This window comes from Sphaerodactylus townsendi, linkage group LG05 (assembly GCF_021028975.2).
Source record: "Sphaerodactylus townsendi isolate TG3544 linkage group LG05, MPM_Stown_v2.3, whole genome shotgun sequence".
NCBI lineage: Eukaryota > Metazoa > Chordata > Lepidosauria > Squamata > Sphaerodactylidae > Sphaerodactylus > Sphaerodactylus townsendi.
In genome coordinates this window covers 27,980,772-27,990,597 of record NC_059429.1, presented here as the reverse complement: position 1 = coordinate 27,990,597, position 9,826 = coordinate 27,980,772, and the positions used below count along the sequence as shown (strand labels likewise).

The 9,826-nt window shown below is 42.6% G+C and overlaps 1 long non-coding RNA gene across 1 annotated transcript; it reads left to right on the top strand.

Moving 5' to 3' along the window:
- The first annotated feature begins 6,246 nt into the window (after positions 1 to 6,246).
- On the top strand, positions 6,247 to 7,260 carry LOC125432410. The gene is made up of 2 exons (XR_007244467.1): positions 6,247 to 6,360; positions 7,130 to 7,260. It is a non-coding gene; the product is annotated as an uncharacterized LOC125432410 (long non-coding RNA).
- Positions 7,261 to 9,826: the final 2,566 nt, after the last annotated feature.

The window sequence follows — 9,826 nt, the reverse complement described above, 5'->3', positions numbered from 1 at the left end:
CAGCTGGAACATTGGGTTTTCAGTCCCCTGGAATATGGCCTCCATTAATTAGGGACTTCCATTAATTCTGGGCTGAACTCCACATGTTTCTTGTAGTTCTCCTTATGAAGCTCAGATGCTTTTTATTTTTAATTTTTTTAATGACAACTTTGACTCCTGGCTAAATTTCCCTGAGGGAGTTAACCTTTCTCCTCATAGCAAGGTTCCTCTCCACATGATGATCTCATTGTGGAGCTCTTATTACAGACCCCCCAAGGCTAGACTGAAAAGTTGGATGATGATGCCTTCCTGGAACAGATGATCAAACTTTCAGAAAGGAGAGAAGTAGTAGTAGTAATGAAAGATTTCAATTATCCTGATATTTGTTGGAAGTCAAACACTATCAAGACTGTAAGGTCCAGCAAATTCCTTATTTGCCTTGCAGACAGTGTCATGGTTCAGAAGGTGAAAGAGACAACAAGGGCTCATTCCGCACATGCAGAATAATGCACTTTCAAACTGCTTTCAGTGCTCTTTGAAGCTGTGCGGAATGGCAAAATCCACTTGCAAATAGTTGTGAAAGTGGTTTGAAAATGCATTATTTTGCGTGTGTGGAAGGGGCCAAGGGAACTGGCAATTTTAGATCTGCTTCTAACCAGCATTAATGGCCTGATTAGTGAAGTGGAAGTGATAGAATTCTTAGGTGGGTGTGACCATGTTCTCTGCAGTGGAGAGGGGATGACAAGCATAGTCAGACATGTTTAAGAAAGCTGATTTCAGTACACTTAGGAAACTACTGGGTTTGATCCCATGGTTAAGAATACTGGAAGAGAAGAGAGTGCATGATGGATGGGAGTTTCTTTAAAGTGAAGGCACAATTTCAAACAGTCCTAATGAGGAGGAAACAGGGGAGGTATCTAAAGAAACCAGCATAGATGTCCGAAGAACTTTCAACTGAGCTGAGATTTAAATGGGACATATGTAAGAAATAGGAAAAGGGGGAAATCACCAAAAAGGAATTCAGACAAATAGACAGGATATGTAGGGGGAACCTGGAAAAGCTCAGAAAAGCTAGCGGCTTAAATACAAAATCCTAGGCTTCATGTAGATAGGTTAAAAACAATTTTAAAAAGGCTTTTTTTGGTTATATCCATAGCAAAAGGAAAAATATGGTAGGGTCACTGAATAGAAAAAATGGCAAAAAAACTGACAGTGGATGGAGAAAAGATAAAACTAGTCAACACCTTATTTGCCTCAAAGAAGGAAAAACATCATCAGTGTCTCAGCCAGGGAGAAGATACAGTAGGGGAAATTCAGCACAAAATAAATAAAAGGGTAGTACAGGAATACTTGGCTACTTTAAATGAATTCAATTCTCCAAGACCTGATGAACTACATCCCAGGGTAATAAAAGAACTGGCAGAAGTACTCTCAGAACCACTTGCTATAATCTTTGAGAACTCCTGATGAACAGGAGAAGTCCCAGAAGACTGGAAGAGAGAGCCAGTAAGCTGTCCCCATCTTCAAAAGGAAAAAAAAAGAGGATCCAAAACAATTAAGCCACTCAGTGAACCTAACATCAATACCAGGAAAGATTCCAGAGCAGATTATTAAACAAACTCCATCTTAATCAGCATTTAGGAGGAAATACTGTGATCACTAAAAGCTAAAATGGGTTTTTCAAGAACAGGTCATAGCAGACTAATCTTTTCTCTCTCTCCCCCCCTTGATGGAATGACAAGCTTGGTAGATGAAGGGGAATGCTGTGAAGATAGCATACCTTGATTTTAGTAAGGCCTTTGACAAAGGAGTGCCAGCCCTATGATATCTCCTTTGGAAAGCAAGCTAGTAAAATGTGGGCTAGACAATGCTACTGTTAGATGGATTTGTAATGGGTTGACTGACAAACTCAAAGGGTGCTTACCAAGGGCTTATCCTGAAGAGAAGTGACTAGTGGGATAGTGTTCTTTCCCATTAACCCTTAGGGTGACTCTCCGAAGGAAGCTGAGAGGACCCAAGCCACACGGAGCCACAGTGCAAGGGACTTTTAGAAAAAAGCCGCATGTGAGCTCAGGAGTCGCATGAGGTTGCAGTCCCCTGGACTAGATGGCCCCTGTGGTCTCTTCCAACTCTATAATTTTATGAAATGTTCTTGCACATAATTTACCTTGTTGGAAGCAAACATGTTTGGTATGATTGCCCTCTTGAGTCACATAGAATCTGCACAGGATCATAGCTGGTTGGGGAATTGAGTGCTCATATGCCCATAGTCTTGATCTGAATTTGGCAACATGACCATGATTTTAAAAGGGGAAAAACACTTCAGATTTCTGGAAATGGAAGTCCTAGGGCCATGTGTTATTTCGTCATTGGATAACTTTCTCATTTAGTTATCAAAACTGAAGCTTATTAGGTGAATACAGTCTATTCTGTGGAGAATCAACTGAATGAAAACCTGATTTCAGTGCTACTCCCTGAAGAGCATAAAACTCAATAGTCTTTGCATGCCATTTTCTGGAGAAGACAGTTATTCATGAGCAGACAAGACTTAACCTTCATAGTCAAGTGCCCTCAAAATCTGAAGTTAGTTTTTCACCAGAGTCAAAATACAGAGGCAGGCAATGCCAAACCATCTGTGAATGTTTCTTGCCTTGAAAACCCACATCCCAGCCTGTGAATTGTTGGAGGGGTGGAGAGAGGAAAGGGAGATTTCACCAGTGCGCCTATATTGAGAGGATTGAAAGAAAGACTATTAGTCTAATCCTTGACAATACTACTGAAGTGCTGCTGGGGAAAGAAAATCTGACCCTGGATTTAAGGTGTCATCTGTTCTGTGTGAGGTTTGGGTTATTCAAACCTAGGCATTTCAGTAAAGATAAATAAAGCTGATACCAATAGTTTTTTTTTTTAATCTGGACCTGAAATTTTTCCTCCACCGCTGGACTTGAGAAGTGGTGGTGGAGAGAACTTCTCTCTGCAAGCAATCCACCTCCTCTTTGATTGCAAGGTTAGCAACTGAAATTGCAGTTTGGGAGGGGGGAACATTGCTTGCAGAGAGCTCCTCTGTCTGAAAGCAAAATCTGAAACAAGTGAAAACTACTGGATTTTTTCATTGATCCAATTCTGTCTGTTTTTTCAGCAAAACACCACCACCCCAAAAAAACCAAGAAGGGGTTTTCAGGGTTTTTGGTTATTCAGGTTTACCTCATCACCACCCCTAGAAGGATACAGTCCACATTCTGGGGTGCTCTTAGACCAGGGCCTGTTTCTGGATAAGCAGTTGGCAATTGTGGCTAGGAGTGCCTCTTACCAGCTTTGACTGGTTAGTCAGCCGCAGTCTTTCTTGGAAATAATAGATCTAACCACCATGGTGCATGCTCTGGTTACATCTAGATTAGATTATTGCCAGGCACTTTATGTGGGGCTGCTCTTGAGAAGTATTTGGAAACTAAAATTGGTACAGAATTCTGCAGCCAGATAATGACCAGAGATCTGACCACCCTATAGCTCCAAGGTGGTGAACCCAGAAGTGGACACCACCATGGAGTTATGTTGGCAACTGAGCAGATGCAGGGTGGGAATGCGCTGGGGTGTTTGCAAGGGTGGAGTTGGCTCCTACCCAAGCTTTGGATCTGGGAACACAGCAGTTAGTGTCAGAACATGTGTTTAAATGAGCAAAATCTAAATGACAGCTGGACCCACCTTCTAGCAGGTGCTGTGTGCATAATTAGGACTGAGTGCACAACATGTACCATGTGCAAAACCCTGATAAGGTAAGGGAGGCACCTGATTGGTACCTCACATAGCGTGGGAGTATATAGATATGCATTGTAGACAACAGAGTGGATGTGTACGCCTAGAAAACACCCTTGTGGTCTGTGAAGCACTTTGTCAGTAGAATAGCAATACATGAGAACCTGCACTCAGGTGACTGTGTGTCTGTCAGTTCTTGCTTCAACATTGCGTTAAGATAAAGATTGGTCTACTCTAAGGAGTAAAATCCAGGCTGCTTCAACGAGTTATTAGGAGTTGCACTACCTGAAAGGGTGGCATGACTCAGTGAGCCCTATTGAGGGCTTTCCAGGCAGCTGGGGTTTTCTTTGTGTTGGCTGCCTCCCTGTGCCACCTGGAAGTCCTCAAGAGGCAGCACAGTAGTGCAGCAGTGACACTGTTCCCAGCTGTCCCCTGTGGATGGGGCTGCCTGAGTTGATCTACTACTGTTCTCTCAATCACTTTGCCAAGGAAAATCAAGTTAGAGCTCGTGTAATAATAGGCCACATCATTTTTCTATAGGGATTATTGTTTACAGTAGTGAATGGGTATAGAAACCGGATCTTCAGCTGCTTGGCTTTCTCATGTGATTCTCCCCTATGTCAAAGTCTCAGATCAGTAACATCGCCATTCCTTATCCTTTGCTAATACTGTCAATATATTTCAAGGGAGCCCTGCCAGCAGCAGCAATACCTCAGCAGCAACCCTTGGCAGTAAGTCTGGGAAAGGTCAATGAGTCTTTCAAGGCTGAAGGAATGGCTGTTTACCTCAGGTCTCCTTGAATCAGTCAGCCACAAGGGTGAAGTTGGTGAAGGTAAGTCTCCCTTCATCACTCTGATGGATAATGCTCACCAATTGTGAAACTGCTTATTTGAGACCTATACAGGTGGAACAAGCCATAATGCCAGCTAAATTGATGATATATTCAGTTCCTTAGCACAGAGGCAAAAAAGTTCCTGTTCAATAGTTATCTAGGTCTAGGAGCCAAAAAAGTTTCACTTGTGTGTTGTTATACCTTGGACAGGTAGCCTTGGTGTTTTCTTTGCATTGGAAGAAAGAACCTTAGAAATGGCTGTTCTTTCTAGCCAACATTCAAAGACAGCAAATATTTTGCATTCTAGGATATTTTCTTCTAGCAGTGACAACAGGAACAGACAGCATTCCACTGAAACCAGTGTTCCAGCATGTTTTACATTTATTTTCTTCACAATTGTGATGATATTTCAGCTTGTTCATTTCAAACCAGGGTGGCTCCAGTATGAATATTGCCACTTTGAGATTCCTGAATCTTTTTTTTAAACAGCTCTCATTCTGACACTGATTGATACATTTGGTTTTCTGAATTGCAAGTTGTCAGGCTTTAAAAAGAAACTTTTTAGTACCCTTAAAAAAGGAACTCTGATTGAAATCTGGTAATATGGAGATGTTAATGAATTGATTGAATAGTCCACAGCAAGCAGATAAAACAAAGGGGGAAAAGCTTATATTTAGGGTTTGATCCAAAGCACCACCAGCAGTGTGAAGTTATGGGAATGGGAGCCTTACTCAGTGCCAGCACCTACAGTCACCTGTGCAGGTGGTGCAGCTCCAGCAACTCCCTCAATGAAGAGCACTATGCAGGGCTTCTTCATTGCACCGTTCCAGCTAGAGCAGGGGTAGGGAACCTGCGGCTCTCCAGATGTTCAGGAACTACAATTCCCATCAGCCTCTGTCAGGCTGATGGGAATTGTAGTTCCTGAACATCTGGAGAGCCGCAGGTTCCCTACCCCTGAGCTAGAGGTTGGGGTGGAGGAAGGTGGCTGTGGAGCAGGTTCACAAACAGATGTGTATGTGTATGTGGGCAGTAGAAGTTGAAGCTTTTACCCTCCCCACCACCCCTCTTGTCTTATCCTTTAACTTTCCTCCAGGATATTTGCCCTATCTTTCCCCTGTCTCACACCAGAAGAAGACAAGGGTCTCAATCCAAAAGATAAAAAGGGTAAAGTGTCCCCCCTCAAATCCAAGAAAAAACAGCTCAGAAAAAATCCCAACAGAGCTACCCTAATAATTTTTAAAAGTCCCTGAAAACTTTTAAGAACAGAATATAGAAACCAAAAACAACCAACTCAAGGCAATTGAAGGCCCTTTATGCCTTGCAAATCCCCCTCCCCTCACAACCCATGTATAGGCCAGAAAGTCTAAGCAAGGAACAGCTAAAGCCAAGCTTTGCACTGAACTCTCTCAAACATCTGATTGGAATGGTTTCTGCTGGAATCATTCTGCTGGAACCACTCCTCCTGTTTATGATCTTTGCCAATTCACATAAAAAATTGAAAGAAATTCAGACCAAAGTCACATTCTGTAAATGGTCAAAGAGCAGTGTTATCCCTAGCCTGAAATACTATTGGCCACTCAAATGTTCTGCCCCTACTCCTACCTCCCCAGAGGTTCTTGCAGTCCATATTAAGACTGCAGCAACCTAGCAGAAATGCAGCACAAATAAGACAGCTCCAGGGAGCACTCTTATTTGTCCCTTCAAGATGCCTTTCCACCTCCCTCCCATTGCCCTGGAAACCAGTCTTTGTCATCCAAGCAGAGCCCTCCTGAAAGCTTACCAGAGCACAAGTCAAGGTAAGTTCTTTGAGGGTTTTTAAAAATTTAAAGGTCAATAGCCAGCTTTAGTTTCAGTTTTTTAAAGAATATTTTAAGACATTTCTTCCTACAACCTTAATAGGGCCATGAGAAAAGCCAAAAAGCCAGGGGGGTTTGACTTTCAGCTTTGCAGCTTCATCTAGATAGCTCCCTTCGCCAGCTTGGCTTATCCAAATGCACAGTCCTACAATACGGAGGTAGATTTGGCTGTCCATCTACGTCTGTATGCCAAATTGCTTTGTCAGATTAGATTCAATATATCTAATGTGCCGCTGCGATTTGAAATGTTTAAGAATTCTCTTTCAAAACAATCCAAATGTAACTTTAAACTTTAGGCTCATTTCCTTAAAAGTATAACTGGGCAGAATTAGTTCTCTCCCCAGCACCCATTATCCAGTTTCCCATATTCTTCCCCAATAATTTTATGTTGTTTGAATTGAACGGGGTATTTAATCACAGTGACTGCCTCTCCAGGATCAAAGTTTTGCGGACCCAAATGGCTCTTTCATGTAATAATTCTTGACTAAATGTGGAGAGTTTGTGTTTTGTCTGAGAGCACATTGATTTTTGATTAGCCCATTCTAACTGAAACATTTCCAGTGGACATTTCAGCAAGATTAACCTATGAATATTTATATGTGTCACAAGAAAATGCAATTGTCACCTTAAAGCAGTATTTATGACTGTGTTATTTTCAGTGTTTCACTACTTTTTTATGGCCTTGTTCATTTTTTATTTTTTTTTACAGAACCACTTGATGCAAGTATGTAAGATCAGATAAGAAGACAATCAGTAGGGTGCCCCAGGCTACTCTAGCATTTTGTCAAACTGATAGAAATCTGCTTTCAGTTGTAATAAAGGATGTCTTGGACCCTGAAATCTAGAGATAGGTAACATTTTTTATATTTTGAAGTAGCTTCTAATTGCCAGAATTATAGGATATACCAGGTGCATCCAGCCAGACACAGAAATACCAAAGGTTTTATCTGATTGTTTTGTCTAATGAGAGTTGCCATCGTATATCCTCAGAATCAAAATCTCGAGACAATTTTAGACATTCTGATTCAGGCACAACTCCCTAAAACATCTGAAGGAAGTAAAAATAACTTTTGATAGGAGTTTTCTGATCCGTTCCAGACATTATTCCTTTGGATACCCAGGAAAAATGAATACATGTTACTGGAATAAATTCTACTGGAGCTGTCAGGAATTTTTGTGTCAGGAATTCAAGAAGGTTACTGAAGCTGCTGTTTCAGCAGTGCCTGCAGCCCATTGATTTATATCTTACTGCACCAAGGTTGGAATACTATAATTTTTGACTCTCTCTGTGTGTTGTTTGCTTTATAAAGCTTCACCTCGTGTCAAATTTACCACAGAGACTGATCAGAGGAACTCAGCTGATCAGCAGATTGCACAAAATGTTACCTTGGTCCCTTGTCAAATGGCAAATTGGATCTAATATTTGTCCTTGGACAGGTACTTAGCCAGTTAAATACCTTGGTATCCATGGCTCCATAAATTATAGTAGCCTTCACCCTCACATATATAAAAGTAAAAAGATTATGATAATACTGGTGGACTTCTTGCAGATTAATCTTTGCCAAATGTAATAATGAGTATAGGACACTTTTCAGTAAAATTGGATATGCAATTTGTTGCAATTTCTGAGAGTTATGCATTAGTTATGCAGTTGGCTCAGCTCTGTGTTGCTTCCCATTCAAATAGTGTAATGTTTGAATAGTAGTTGCTGTAGCGCAGTTTGTTTTTTTCATGGACATTCCCTCCCACCGTCTGGTTTTTTTCATGGACACCCCCCCCCCCCAAACACATACCTGAACATTGCCTATAAGCTAAAATGAGGCTATTGTACTTTGATCAAGAGTCACTTGAAAAACAATAGTGTAAGGAAAATTGAGGGCAGCAGGAAAAGCAGAGGAGTTGTCAAGAGATAGATATATTGACTCTAAAGGAAGCCATAGCATTCAGTCTGTAAAACCTGAGCAAAGCTGGGTTTGCTCCTTCATAGGCTCCTTCTGCACATGCAGAATAATGCACTTTCAATCCACTTTCACAACTGTTTGCAAATGGATTTTGCTATTCCACACAGTAAAAGAAAAAGGCATGTTATAAATGTAATCTAATATAATACATAAATAAATAAAATTAAGCTGTGAAGTGCCTTCAAAGTGGATTGAAAGTGTATTATTCTGCATGTACAGAAGGAGCCATAGAGTTTCCATAAGTTGGAAGCGATGTGATGGCACTTAGCATACACACAACAAAATTTGAAAGCTTTCTACATGTTTGGGGTACCTATCTGCAAGAGTACGTAGATACATTTCACCAAGGGAAACTGGAGACCCTCCTTATCCAAATCATGCACAAACTGATGATACTTGGAAAGAACTGAAATCCACGTTGGATGTTTTGCTGACCTCATTCTTGAACCAGATTGTATTATGCTTGCAACTGGGATGCCACCAGAAATTAACATCGAGCATAATGTTTGACCCCAGTCCACCACAGGGATTAAGGACATCAACTGGAGCATCTCCAAGGTTCTTGTGCCAAGTTTCCAATGGTCCCAGAAACACATAATGAATACTTCCAATTTTGTAAGAGGAACTCTTAAAGGAGAGGTGTGGTAGCCCTCTTATTGGCACTGCAAAACAAATGTATGGTCAACAATTGGGAAAATCACAATGGCGGAAAGGGCGCTTCCCCACTGGCAGGAATTCTGCCGGTGGAGGGGTGGGGGCCATTGGCACGAGAGCGTGCGAGCGGCCCCCAAAGAGGCCGGTGCAAGAGAGGCGGCTCCTTCCCCGTCCCTCTCCCACTCACCTCGTCGCCTCCGTCGCCTTGCTGGCCTCCTAAGACCCGCCCATGCTGCCCTCCGACCTCAGAGGACAGCGAGGGAGGGTATTAGGAGGCCAGCAGGGCGACGGAGGCAACGAGGTGAGTGGGAGAGGGACGGGGAAAACAGCGCATTCCCGGTGGTGCCGTTTGCACCGTGTCGCCGGGAATGCGCTGTTTACCAAAAACCTCCCTCCAGGAGGGAGGTTTTTGGAGGCAGCCTGACGCCGCCCTGGGGGAGGGGGAGGGGAGCCAGGTCGGCGCTGCTGCGTTTTGGCAGCGCTGCCTGTGCAAACGGCTCCCTGGGGACAGCGTTTTTGCCGTCCCCAGGGCGCCGTTTATGGCCTGTGCAGAAAGGGCCAATGTATGGCTAGTGGCCTGCATTCAGGTTGGTGGGTCATCAGTGCAGGCAGCACAGCTGGTGTGATGTAGTTGGTAGAATATTGTACTAGAATCTTGGAGAATCAGTTTCAAATCCCTGCTCTTTGTCTTTGTTACAAGTGCCTGCTTCATTCAGTCAAGCAAGCATTAACTGCTGAAATATAACTAGAATCAGATGAGCTTCTGGAATGATCTCTCCTTTCCTCTTCCA